This window comes from Bos javanicus, chromosome 8 (genome assembly GCF_032452875.1).
Source record: "Bos javanicus breed banteng chromosome 8, ARS-OSU_banteng_1.0, whole genome shotgun sequence".
Taxonomy (NCBI): Eukaryota; Metazoa; Chordata; class Mammalia; order Artiodactyla; family Bovidae; genus Bos; species Bos javanicus.
This window is the reverse complement of record NC_083875.1, coordinates 15,507,850-15,520,386: the sequence shown is the minus strand read 5'-3', so window position 1 is coordinate 15,520,386 and position 12,537 is coordinate 15,507,850. Positions and strand designations below refer to the sequence as shown.

The 12,537-nt window shown below is 35.6% G+C and overlaps 1 protein-coding gene across 10 annotated transcripts in view; it reads right to left on the bottom strand.

The window, feature by feature from the left end:
* LINGO2 (leucine rich repeat and Ig domain containing 2) overlaps positions 1-12,537 on the bottom strand; it is a 1,446,924-nt gene that overhangs the window by 1,372,157 nt on the left and 62,230 nt on the right. For 4 of the 10 annotated variants that reach the window (XM_061425098.1, XM_061425102.1, XM_061425097.1 and 1 more), the window contains exon 2: positions 5,531-5,568. The exons of the other annotated variants lie outside the window; for them this stretch is intronic. The gene's annotated coding sequence lies outside the window, so the exon portion shown is untranslated. The remainder of the gene's footprint in view (positions 1-5,530; positions 5,569-12,537) is intronic. 10 annotated transcript variants of the gene reach the window in all.

Below are 12,537 nucleotides of genomic sequence, written 5' to 3'. Positions count from 1 at the left end.
GATGATTTTGGTCACTGCCTCCTATACAATGCTATGAACCTCCATCCATAGTTCTTCAGGTACTCTGTCTATCAGATCTAATCCCTTGAATCTATTTGTCACCTCTACTGTATAATCATAAGGTGTTTGATTTAGGTCATCCCTGAATGGTCTAGTATTCTTCCCTACTTTCTTCAATTTAAGCCTGAGTTTTGCAATAAGGAGCTGATGATCTGAGCCATAGTCAGCTCTAAGTTTTATTTTTGCTGACTGTATAGAGCTTCTCCATCTTTGGCTGCAAAAATATAATTAATCTGATTTCACTGTTGACTATATGGTGATGTCCCTTTATATCTCCAATTTTCTTGAAGAGATCTCTTGTCTTTCCCATTCTATTGTTTTCCTCTATTTCTTTACATTGTTGATTTAAGAAAGCCTTCTTATGTCTCCTTGCTATCTTAGTGCATATTTTAGTACAATGTACTAATCTTAATTATGTTGAATATTTTATAATTTCAAATTTTCTTTAAAGTAGGTTAGATACCTTACCAAATGCATATTTTTCATACTGTTAATTAATCCCCACAGTTTGTGATATTTAAATGCTAATTAATGGGCAGAACTAAATCCCCATATACATTGTTGAGTGATAGCCTTTTTCATGGACCTAAGTTGTACAATAACTCAAGTAGAGACATATGTAAAGGTCAGGGAAAAACCAGTGCACACATATCATCAATTACCAGCTAAATAGGACAGAGTCCAAGCTCAATTCCTATGACTTGGCAGTAATATCCTGACAAGAAGTGAAGAAAAACCCTTTAAAATATAATCACTTAGAACTTGAAATCCAAGGAATACCAATTGATTTTTCCCACATTTTAAGGTTTTAATGGCAGAGTTGGTTTATAGGCATAAATGAAATACAAAGTATATCTTAAAGCTCTGTGTTTGTCCAAGAAAATGCACAGCTTAGTGTGATATCTAGGCTTATAACAATGCAAAAAAGTCAAAGTAGTTGTCAAGAATTAAAGGGACAGGTCAATAAGCTTAGACTCTGTATTTTTGCTAAATTTTACTTTTTAAAACAAAATATCTTAAAACTAGAGCACACAGTCTAAAAGACAGAGAGATTCATGATAAAGCATAATCAATATTCTCATCAATCACATGTGAAATAAATTAATCATCTCTTATTGGCTAGAGTCGGAGAAGGCAATGGCACGCCACTCCAGTACTCTTGCCTGGAAAATCCCATGGGCGGAGCAGCCTGGTAGGCTGTAGGCCAGGAGGTCATGAAGAGTCACACATGACTGAGCGACTTCACTTTCACTTTTCACTTTCATGCATTGGAGAAGGAAATGGCAACTCACTCCAGTGTTCTTGCCTTGAGAATCGAATGGGGGATTCTGGTGGGCTGCCATCTATGGGGTCGCACAGAGTCAGACATGACTGAAGCGACTTAGCAGCATTGGCTAGAGTTAGTTATTAAAGTATCAGTTTTGGGGTATCCTTTGTGAGTCTCTATTTGATTATATATATATATATATATATATATATATATATATAAATGGGAACTAAAAATATAAACTACTTGTAAAATCAAGTGGAACAATGCATGTGAAAATATACAGCAAAAGGGACTCAAGATTTTTGATACAAGTAGCTAATAAACATACACTGTTTAAAATATTAAAAAATAGAGAACCTATGTCCCTTAGTACTAAGAAAATCACAAAGACATTGTGTTATCCATGCCTGTACATGTTCTTACTAATCTTATTTCACCATTATATGTTCTTTCTTTTCATTTTGCTTGAATTCAATCTTGTTCCATATTTTTTGTTCCTTATGTATTTCTAATTGTTTTAAGAACAGAGAGTAGCTTGCTCATTTAGCTAGGGCATTTATATTAGTGAGTAGAATCAATTTTTGCCAAGCTTTCATTAAATCTAACATAATTCATTCCAATCAATTTCTTCATTTTTGTTTCCAATGTTAATGATCCAATTTGCATTCTTTGCTAGGACCATAATTTTGGCAGCATCTAATGGGCAGAGAAGAAGACTGCTATAGAATTTAATATATATGATAAACAGTTTGTTAATGTTTATTTTAGCTATACATGTCCTTGGTAAATGACAGTAACTTCTGAAGTAAAAATAGAATACTATCTAATTTGTCTACATATTATTTCAAATAAAAGGTTATCAACATTATCTAAAAAATGAACAAATTCTTTTTATCATTTGCCAAATAAATTCAGGGAATTTTTTTCTTAAGTGTCAAATATATTTTTTTAGTCTTAAAGGTGATGAAATACAAGACTTGCAGTCAAATAGGTAACATTGAAACCAGCCTTTATTCCACATACTCAAATGTCTCTATTCATGTGAAGAATCATGAAATATCTATAAATTGGATACGTTATAGAGGATTGTCATGTACTTCCTGGATCTTTATAAACCTGAACAAATGAAGGAGCAAGGGATCAAAGCACAAAATATCTGTCTCATTCTTGACCTTTTCCCATGGGCCCCAGATAGACATCTTTTCCACTAAATGGTCACAGACATATGTCTATTCAACTAATGCAGATGGGGTTATCCAATGAATTAGGCATCCTAAGAATTTTATAGTACTTTTGGATAAAAATTGTTTTGGTTACTGGTATTTACTGAACAACTAAAAACCAATCATTTTTAGGAGACTGCTCTTAAGCTCTCACATGGGTTCCAAACATTGAACAGCAATCTGTAAAAGCAACAACGTTTATAATAAAGAGAGAAGCTCTACACTAAAAATAGGCTGCCATGAACTAAATTCAGATTACTGTTGGCTGATGAAGAATGCCTTTAAAACTTTATTAAAGTGCCCAATTTTCTCAATAATATAACCAGCTTTATTACTAAACATTTTATAAGGAAAATAAACATACATGTATTTTATGTTGTGGCATCTGTGTACCTCAGATTTATCAGCTTCCAACACTTACATGAGGGCAAAAGTTGCAGTTATCATACTACTCATAGAAAAGATTATTTGTAGGGAAAAGGAGTAAGGGGAAAGTATATATGCTAATATAGAAAGAGAAAAAGAAGTATCAACATTATTATCTCTTCCAATAAAAAGCTCTATCTCTTCAGAGTTAACATCTTAGACTCTGGAATCTCATTGACTTGGCCATATGTTCTGTTCTGTTTCTGATTTTCCAGTGACATCAATCTCTTCAAATCTAGTTGATAGCAACAGTAATGACGTAATGTACTTTGAGAAGGATTAGAGAGAAAATATACATGAAGCACTTATCACAGGGTCTTGTACACAATGTTTTTCTCTTACTGTCATCATTATTATTTCTTCGTGAGGAAAGAATGAACAATTTGCCAACTTTCTGTTCCCAGAGAAAGGAGAAATATTACCCTTAGGCTTCTCATAATACTCTGTTTTACAATTCTGGCATAAATTACTATGCTTGTATTCCTTGGTGCAAAGATTCTGAAGATTTTTTCCTTTCATAAAGTTAAAATCCCCAAACAGATTTAACAGTTGAAAGTAATTTTTTTAAATGTGGCTGTGTTCATCATTTGCACAGATAAAAGACAGATCTCTACTTCTCTGGACTTTTTAAATTTTAATGTCTTTCTCCTATGTACTACTGATGCTAACGATCATGAATATTGTAATTCACTGACAACAATCCTCTTTTCCCACAGGTCTCCAAGAATCAGAGTTCAGTAGAAATAAATAGTTGACCTATCTACTTTTTATTATCATCTCTTGGAAGATTGTTTTTTAACAGTAACCTAAAAATAAATGAGAAAAAAATCACAAAGTAAAAATTAATACTCCCCAAAATGTACATGACTATTATTTTATTAGAATAATCCACTGTAAAAACAGAGAAAAACATCAATCATAATATTTAGTATATAATTAGCTTTTATAAAATTATTAATTTTTTAAAACAGTGAAAACAATGCAGTGTATGTTAGTTTCAAATAAATCTGTAGCTGATTACTATCTAAAAATAAGCAGCTTATTCCCGAGTAAATAGCTTACACTGCCATCTCAAGGAAGCTAAGAGCACAGGAAAAATAAAAAAAAAAACAACTCTCTGAGTTTAAAACTAATAGAACACCACACATACACACAAAATAAAACAAAACAAAAACTTTTCTTCATTGAGGAGCAATGGCAGAACGAAAGAACCACAAGCAGCTATGGTTATAGACTAAGGACCTAAAAGTTTTCCTGCCAGAACATTCCAGAAGTGGCAGCAACAAAAATTGTACCACACAGAGAATTTAAAGCTGTCCTCTCTTTTTATCAAATGCTACTAAAGATTGTTTTGGTAAATATAAACTGAAGGAAAACGGGATAAGGAAACACTGACAACAAAGCATCAGTGTGTGCGCCTCACTATGGCAGGTCAGTTGCAAAACCACAACATGTCCCTTGAGATGTAACTCAATGCCCATGGAAAACTTGCAAGAAGAAAAAAACAAAAGGCCTCATTAGACTTTTCACAATACACTGAGCAACTGAAAACACATTTAGCTTTTATACACATCACTAAGAACTGATAGGTTATACAGTAATGTAGTTTCTACAATATTGGGATTTTAGTTACCTCTAAATTCATATTATAGCAGTCAATCAATTGTTGGCTTTAGGCAAGAAAAGAAGATAAAACAAATGGTTTTCATTTAAAGCCCGGGTTTTTTCCCTATTCCTAGACATGAAACAATAGATAAATGTACTTTGGTACATGATTACATCTCATTTATGCATATAGATGGAGTATCAATAAATAAAACTAAAACTCTAACAGAGTTTGCATGTCATTAAATTTCTTGTGGTAACTTCCAAGTCTGAAGTACATGAAAAAGTTATTGATGTCTTTCAAAAGTAACATTTCATTACTAATGGAACACTTCATAAAATGCTAACCTTCTAAGATAAGTCTGAATATCAATTTCACATGATACTTCCACTACAATGTAACAGGAAATCCACTCAACCATATTTTTATTACACCTCATAAATTTTTACCTGGGAATAAACTGAGCATAGACACTCTTTCAGGAGGCTAAGGTACCACTTAGTGTACCCAAGGTCTAAATTTTAAGCCCAATATCCAAATTATTACTGTTTCCTAGAATATATGATTTATTTGGGGGAATAAAGGACAAAATAAAAGTAGCAATAACAATAAGTTTTATAGGTAAAGCATATAGGTAGGCTTTTCTACTAACTAGTTAAGATTTCATAAAATCACAGAAAAATTAAGAACTAAATTATATGTAATTCCCAGCATTCCCCATTTAACTTTATAAAGTTTAAAATATTCACTCAAGAGATATTCAAACTCAACAAAATGTCAGTGAGCATGTGATATTTACTATTACATGAAGCTAAAAGAGAAACAATTCCTTTTCAAGAAATTCCCACAATTATAGGGTGGCAATTGGAGAGGCAGACTCATAAATAAATAGTTACTATAAGATGTGATTGGTACAATCACAAAAGTAATGTGTTTTATACATACCAGAATGCTGCCCTTTGATAGTGCTTGTCAATGCAAACCTGAAAAAGAATGCCAAGACCAACTAAAGGTGAGCATGAATCATTCTGAAAACACAAGTAATAACATTTGCTGCTGCTGCTGCTAAGTCACTTCAGTCGTGTCCGACTCTGTGCGACCCCAGAGACAGCAGCCCACCAGGCTCCCCCACCCCTGGGACTCTCCAGGCAAGAACACTGGAGTGGGTTGCCATTTCCTCCTCCAATGCATGAAAGTGAAAAGTGAAAGTGAAGTCGCTCAGTCGCGTCCAAGTCCCAGCGACCCCCTGGACTGCAGCCCACCAGGCTCCTCCGTCCATGGGATTTTCCAGGCAAGAGTACTGGAGTGGGGTGCCACTCCCACTTAAAAACTGTTTGAATATTTAGAGAGTCAAAAGTAAACTCAAGATAGAAATAGATTATGGTATATGAAACCTTATACCACAGCCATTACAGCTGAAAGGAATAAGATATTGTCTGTGTGCGTTGGGGTGGGGCTCTTACTATAAAATGATGTCACACTAAAGAAGCCCAATCTTACACTTCACAGGTCTATTTAGACAAGTGAAAGTGAAAGTCGCTCTGGTGTGTCCAACTCTTTGTGAGTCCAGCTCTATACAGTCCATGGAATTCTCCAGGCCAGAATACTGGAGTGGGTAGCCTTTCCCTTCTCCAGGGGATCTTCCCAACTGAGGGATCAAACCCAGGTCTTCCCTGGTAGCTCAGCTGGTCTACCTGCAATGCAGGAGACCCTGATTTGATTCCTGGGTCGGGAAGACGCCCTGAAGAAGGGCTAGGCGACCCACCCTAGTATTCTTGGGCTTCCCTAATGGCTCAGCTGATAAAGAATCTGCCTCCAATGTGGGAGACCTGGGTTCGATGCCTGGGTTAGGAAGATCCCCTGGAGAGGGAAAGGCTACCCACTACAGTATTCTGGCCTGGAGAATTCCATGGAGTATTCCATGGGGTCACAAAGAGACATGACTGAGAGACTTTCAATGCAGACAAGAAATTACTCATTTAAGTCTAACAGTAACTTGACACTCCTTCCTTTTCTGTTTTTTCTTAAATCAAGAAGGATATAGTACAGTTCCATAAAAGTAATATCTGATTTGTGCAACATAATAATTTTACCCACTTTTCAAATTTTGGGTATGAGATAACATGTGATTTTGCTTTGTTTTCTTACTTTATATTACTGTGAAAAATGAAGGCTTTTTAAAAGAGAATTTTGACCTCTTCTTGCACATTACTACACCCTTCCTCCTCCACAAGAGTATATTTTCTAAGCTCTAAAAGATATAGACTGTGTAGAAAAAAATGTATTAACACTATGTCCATATATCTTTTTCCTTATATTATTCAGATGCAACTTTCTAGATTCGTTTGGATTAACAATTTTCAGGTGAAAAAGAAAACTTCTTTGATAAAGAAAATTTGCTAATAGGATTAGGAGATCCTTTATTCATTTTCTTAATCAGTGATGTAAATTCTACTAATAACTAAATGAGAATCTTCAAATGAAAGAGGATTTGGAGGACAAGCTCTTTAGCAGACTGAATGCAATATAAAACAATCTGCACTCAAGTCTATTGTCCAAAGGATTCCAGAATCATCTCTTGAGACTCATTTCTATTGTGGAAGAAATGAACCGCCTGCCAGTGGCTTATACTACAACTGTGAGATCTTACTGAATCACCACCCCATTTCTTCCCACTCAGTCTTTATTTAGTTACCCAAAGGGGTGTGGGTGTGTGTGTGTAGGAAAGAGAGAAAAATGGGAGAAACAGAGACACAGAGAGAAAGAGATAGACCACCCTAAAACTTCATCCATCTGAGACCTGAGAGCTTCCATTTCATCATTTTCCTTTGTGTGTCCAGCATTGAGACTGAAATTTCAGTATGAGTTAGAAGGAAAAGCCTTCACAGATCCACCAATCCTTGATTTTCCCCTCATGAGTCATTTCTCAGAGTTCCAATCACATGGCTTGTCCTCCTCTAAGCTCTTGTATTCTCTTAGGAACTTCCCTTAAATGACCCAAATGCCCCTGCACTCTGCCCCATGTCTTAGATGTACTGTTTCACACTGAACATAGAGTCACTTGAGCTAGTTATGCACAAAAGATGGAATGGAACCCAAGGCATCAGGAATAGGCAGGAGGAAAATGTAAGTTGTTAGCAATGTTTTTCAGCAAATTCTCTTTCTAATCTCTTCCTGTAACTCTTTACTATTCTTCATGGCTACACACTCACTGAGCTTACTTTCCAAAGTAATCTGGACAGATCTTTCCCACTCATCCTCACCCCTCTCCTCATGACCTTATATCCCCTCTCTGTATTAGACAGCAAGCTAGGACTACAAGCTAATCAATAAAGATACTGATTTAGAAGTTAACATACAAGCTTACTAAGGAAATATCATAATCCTAAAGACACATATGGTGAAAATTCCAGTCACCATCACAGGCCAATGTGATAAATTAAGACCAAGTAAGCTAGTGGTAAAGACCCCACCTGCCAATGCAGGAGACATAAAAGGTGCGAGTTTGATCCCTTGGTGAAGAAGATCCCTTGGAGGAGGGCATGGTAACCCACTCCAGTATTCTTGCCTGGAGGACTCTGTAGACAGAGGAGCCTGGTAGGCTACAGTCCAAAGGGTCACAAAGAGTTGGACACAACTGAAGCAACTTAGCACACATGCACACAACATCTTCAGAATACTCTGTAAGTTACAAAACTCTTTCTCATGGATTATTTCCAAATTTTCACAATGACCTAACTCAGAAACTCCTGTTAGGCTCCTTTTGAGGATGAAGAATTTCACTCAAAATTTTCAATGATTTCTCAGAACTTCCAGAGAAAGTAAATAATAGGACCTTGTCTTAAAACTTAAATGGATGGTTTTCAAGCTTTACAGTATATAAGAAGCATCTAAGAGTTTATAATAATGCAGTTTGCTGGGACTCCACAACCAGGGTCTGTGAGTTTTTAGACATACTACAAATGTCTAAAATTCTAAGCCAAAGATATAAATGTGCTGGAATTCTGTCATCCTCAAACTTCCATATGAAACAAAATCACTTGGAGGACTTAATAGATTGCTGGGCTATATATAACCTCAAGAGTTTCTGAGTCAGTAACACTTAAAAGGAGCCTGAGAACATGCATTTCTAACAATTTCCCAGAAGATTCTGCTGATCTAGGAATAATACTATGAAACTTCTTCATAATGAAGGATCCCAATCATAGAAACAGAGAATGTCCAAAGATATGGGTCTTAATGATAAGCTGCTGCTGCTGCTAAGTCGCGGCAGTCGTGTCTGACTCTGTGCGACCCCATAGATGGCAGCCCAACAGGCTCTTCTGTCCCTGGGATTCTCCAGGCAAGAATAAGCTACCAGATGTTAAAAATAAAAGCTAAAAGGATTTTATTATCATGAATCTATGGCCTATAAGTGGTCTTGAACCATAATATAAACCTCATCACAGTCCATTTGTTAATGCTGAAAATACTATAAGCCCAAGGAGAAATATGCCTAGACAAATAGCAGTGAAGTCAACAAATATTAACAGAAAAGGAAAATATTAAAAACAACAAGTGAAAAGCAACAAATAACATATAAGGGAATCCCCATAAGGTGATCAGCTAACTTCTCAGTGGAAACTCTGCAGGCCAGAAGGGAGTGAGTGGCATGATATATTTAAAGTGATAAAAGGGAAGAACCTACAACCAAGAATACTCGACCCAGCAAGACTCTCATTCAGATTCCACAGACATATCAAAAACCATACAAACAAGCAAAAGCTAAGAGAATTCAGCAGCACAAGACCAGCTTTGTAACAATGCTAAAAAAAACTGCTCTAGCCCAAGAATCTACAACTTGAAACAAGAAAATTAAGGAGGAAAAAGCTCACTGGTAAAGACAAACATATAACAAAGGTAAGAAATCACCTGCACACAAATATGATATCATAACCAGCAATTGTGGGAAGAAAGTGAAAGCTCAGTTGTGTCTGACTCTTTGTGACCCCACGGACTGTAACCTACCAGGCTCCTCCATCCATGGGATTTTCTGGGCAGGAATACTGGCGTGGGGTGCCAGTTCCTTCTCCAGGATATCTTCCCCACCCAGGAGAGCACAAATACAGGATATTGAAAATGCATTTGAAATTAAAAGAAAGCAAACGTGAAAGTCACTCAGTCGTGTCTGACTCTTTGCGACCCCATGGACTATACAGTCCATGGAATTCTCCAGGCCAGAACACTGGAGTGGGCACTCATTCCCTTTTTCCAGGGGATATTCCCAACCCAGGGATCGAACCCAGGTCTCCCATACTGCAGGCAGATTCTTTACCAGCTAAGCCACAAGGGCAGCAACTCAAAGCGATATTGTTTATATATAGACTGCTATACTAAAACCTCATGGTTTTGATCTACAATAGCTGCACACAAAAAAAGAAAAAGGAATCCAAACACAACACTAAATTTAGTCATCAAATCACAAGAGAGCAAAAGAGAAAGGGAAGAAAAAAAGACCTATGAAAACAAATCCAGAACAATTAACAAAATGGCAGTAATAACATATATATCAATAATTACCTTAAATGTAAACAGATTAAATCATCCAAACAAAAGAGAAAGACTGGCTGAATAAATACAAAAACAAGACCTGTAAATACGCTGTCTACAACAAGATATGCACTTCAGATGTAGAGACATTCAGACTGAAAGTTAGGGAGTAGAAAAAGTTATCCCATGCAATAGAAATCAAAAGAAATCTGGAGTCCAAATGGTCATATCAGACAAAAATGACTTTAAAATAAAGACTGTTGCAAGAGGTAAAGAACACTATGATGATCAAGGGATGAATCCAAGAAGAAGACATAACCATTGTAAATATATATGTACCCAACATAGGAGCACTTCAATATGTAAGGCAAATACTAACAACCATAAAAGAAGCTGACAGTAGAATTGAAAGAGACACGTGTACCTCAGTGTTCATCACAGCACTGTTTACAATAGCTCTGACGTGGAAGCAACCTAGATATCCATTGGCAGACGAATGGAAAGCTGTCGTACATATACACAATGGAATATTACTTAGCTATTAAAAAGAATACATTTGATTCAGTTCTAATGAAGTGGTTGAAACTGGAGCCTATTACACAGAGTGAAGTAAGTCAGAAAGAAAAACACCAGTAAAGCACATTAACACATGTATATGGAATTTAGAAAGATGGTAATGATGAGCCTATACACAAGACAGCAAAAGAAACACAGATATAAAGAACAGGCTTTTGGACTCTGCAGGAGAAGGCAAGGGTGGGATGATTTGAGAGAATAGCATTAAAACATGTACATTACCATATGTGAAATTGATGACAGTCCAACTTCTATGCATGAAACAGGGCACTCAAAGTCGGTGCACTGGGACAATCCAGAGGGATCAGATGGGGAGGGAGGTGGGAGCGGGATTCAGGACTGGAGGACACATGTACACCCATGGCTGATTCATGTCAGTGTATGGCAAAAACCACCACAATATTGTAAAGTAATTAGCTTTCAATCAAAATAAGTAAGTTAATTAAAAAAAAAAAAAAAGAAGACACTAACAGTAATACAATAATAGTGGGGACTTCAACATCCCACTTTCATCAATGGACAGATCATCCAGACAGCAAATCAGTAAGGAAACACAGGTCATAAATGATATATTAGACCAAATGAATTTAACTGATATTCACAGGCATCCCATTCAAAAGCAACAGAATATATATTCTTCTCAAGCGCACATGGAACATTCTCCATGATTGATCACATGCTGGGCCACAAAACAAGCCTCAGTAAATTTAAGAAAGTGCAAATCATGTCAAGCATCTTTTCCAACCACAACTCTATGAGATTAAATACAAAAAAAAAAAAAGTAAAAAAACTAAAAACATAGAAACTAAACAATATCCTACTAAAATAACCAATGGATCACTGAAGAAATCAAAGAGGAAGTCAAAAAGTATGTACAAACAAATGAAAATAAAAACACAATGATCCAAAATCTATGGAACACAGCAAAGCAGTTCTAACAGGGAAGTTTACAGCAATACAATCTTATCTCAGCAAGCAAGAAAAATCTCAAAACAACCCAACCTTACACTGAAAGCAACTAGAGAAAGAAGAATAAACAAAACCCAAAGTTAGTAGAAGGAAAGACATCATAAAGATTAGAGCAGAAATGAATAAACAGAGGTGAAGACATCAATACAAAAGATCAATGAAACTAAACGCTAGTTCTTTGAAAAGATTAAAAAAAAAAAGATAAACCTTTAACCAGCTGTATCAAAATAGGGGAGGGAGAAGGTTCAAATCAATCACATTAGAAATGAAAAAGGGGAAGATATAACTAACACCACAGAAATACAAAGATCATGCAAGACTATATGCAACTATATGCCAATACAAAGAAGAACCTAGAAGAAATGGACAAATTCTATTATTACTGAGAAGTAATTTTAATAGTGTACAAAGAAGACTACATAATGCAAAGGATACAAAGGACCTTATATAGAAACATTTTTTGATTATTATAAAAATGAAACTATTACAAAAGAGAGCTATCAAGGAAGGCATCTTACAAACACATCTCCGAAAAGACTGTTTGCTGTTAGCATTTGAAAATAAAAGAGTTGATAACTTTCTCTAACAGACTGTAAGCATCAGAGTATGAAGAGTAAGAGTATCTTATTTAATCTCATATACAATACTGAGTCTAACATATGAAGAGCTTATATATGCTTGCTGAATGAGTAAAAAAGGTATAATAAATGAATAAATAATAAATTAATGAATGAGTAGGTATGAAAGGCATTACTCAAAAGAATACCTGTGTCAGCAAATATTCTTTCCAAGTGGATCTTATAAGAAATAAAACAGGTTTTTTTTATAAAATATGAATCAAACTGTATACCTTTGTGACTTGAATAAACAATCATTGG